Source organism: Octopus bimaculoides, chromosome 4 (genome assembly GCF_001194135.2).
Source record: "Octopus bimaculoides isolate UCB-OBI-ISO-001 chromosome 4, ASM119413v2, whole genome shotgun sequence".
Taxonomy (NCBI): Eukaryota; Metazoa; Mollusca; class Cephalopoda; order Octopoda; family Octopodidae; genus Octopus; species Octopus bimaculoides.
Window position 1 is genome coordinate 85,926,695 of NC_068984.1, and position 2,137 is coordinate 85,928,831.

General features: G+C 38.0%; 1 protein-coding gene across 2 annotated transcripts in view; it reads right to left on the reverse strand.

Annotated features, from left to right (window-relative positions):
* LOC106875522 (phosphatidylinositol 4-kinase beta) overlaps positions 1-2,137 on the reverse strand; it is a 122,638-nt gene that overhangs the window by 119,514 nt on the left and 987 nt on the right. The window lies entirely within an intron of this gene.

The window sequence follows — 2,137 nt, forward strand, 5'->3', positions numbered from 1 at the left end:
AGAGAGAGAGAAAGGGAGGGAGGGAGAGAGAGAGAAAGGGAGGGAGGGAGAGAGAGAGAAAGGGAGGGAAAGATGCATGACAGTAATTTGTTAAAGATGTGACTTGAGAAAAAAATAGCAAGTGGGTGAATATGTGTGTGTGTGTAAAATACGAACGGCAGAGGAATGTAAAGATCGCTCGCTCACTCTCTGACAATGTGATGTGACAGTAGAACAAAAGAAAAGAAAGACAAGGGAGCGATGATATTCAAACAGAAAACTTAGGAGAAATGAAAAGAACGTGTAATATGTGTACGGAGGAGGGTCTATAAATCGGCACACATATACTTATGATGGCATTAATGAGAGACAAGGGCTGAACGAACAATAGTCTGTCTCAACCACTCAACAGTCTCTCCATGATTTATAGAGTTGTGTGTGTGTGTGTGTGCCAGAGGAATCGTGAAGCATTGCGGTACAAATAATAACAATAATAATTGTTTCTAATTTAGGCACTAAGCTAGCAATTCTGGGGAGAGGACTTGTTAACATCGACCCCACCGATCCCGAAAAGGATGAAAAGCAAAGTTCACCGCGAATAATAATCTTTTGTGTCATCATAAAAATATTACAATTGATATGAAGAAGAATAAATAGTACTGTGATATTCGTGCCTTCACCAAAAGTCAGCGAACCGGTTCCAACAGATAATACAATACACGAACATTAAAACTGAATAATATACATTTGTAGGCGCGTATATACGCACGCACAGTCACAAACACGCCAAAGCTTTATATTATTGCAACCACTCTTATCTTTTAAGCATTCTCTTGTCAAATGCAGATGGTGGGGTGCACATTTTGAGACCCATGCAACAAAAGACTAGCCCCTTTCCTCCATCCCAGGCTTGCATAAGATACCCCTACTCCCATTCCTGCATTATTTGTTATTAAGTTTCGGTTAAATCATACAGGCAACTGAATTCACGACCTCAGTGCCACCCCATCACTATTTTATCAATTCTCAAAAAGTAGAGAACTGAGAATTATGCAGTCGAGTAAATTAGAACTCCAGAACATCGAGATATGAAACTAAGTTAGTGTAAAACCATTTGACAAAATTTGTGTACAAAGACGTAGGTTTCGGATTCGATCCGTCTTCGCGGCATCTTAGGCAAGTGTGTTCTACGGTAAAAACGACATGCCCAGATGCGTATTCGTTAAGTAAAACGTAACCGTTCGGTAGAGATTAATAAAATACAGTACCAGATTGAAACAAATACAGGGAGTTCAGGTGAATGACTAAAACACTTGAAGGCAATGGTGCCCCAGCATGACCAGACTAATGAGTGAAACCAGTAAAAGAATGTAAAGATGTAGGTTGAATATGTTGCTTGTTTAACGTTTACTGACAGTCTGGTACGTACATGTATATACACATATCCCTGTCATGTATACATGTCTATGTATGTTATCACTGTCACGGGTGCGTTTCTTCAGTTATGTCTCACAGTCATGTGTCTCTGACATAATATGGCAACTCAGCTTCTTCATCTTCCAGCTATCATTTATTTTGAATCATCTTCATCGTTTCTCTAAGCTCTTCACACGACATGACATTCACAACAGGAAAACTTTCTATGCAATCGATGAAGAGACCCCTCAAACTAGAAATCGTCCCTCTCCACCAAATCACATAGTACCGCTATTAATAATAAAAATAAATTAAATAATGTTGTCCTACACACGAGATGGTCACGACTGGCATCTTTTTAGATAATGATCTTGCTTGATCAGGATTAACCTAGTAGTACTAAAAAAAAACTACAACAGTGAAACTAACAACACGAAAACGACGGAGCCTCTACACGGTCGCTCCACCGGTTAGAAATGGTAGCCAAATCTCACTCAAATCAGACCTCACTCTCTTAAATAGAGAATTTATTGGATAATATAGTCACCGATATAAAATAAAATAAGAAAGATATGAGATGATCCCGGGGCGAACGCCTTTCACTAGAAATGTGTTCGATGAGGGCTAACCTGGAACTAATATCAACAAAAAAGGTATAGGTATGTCTGTATTTTCTTTAGACATCAGACTAAATTAATATATATATATATATATATATATATATATATATATATATATATAT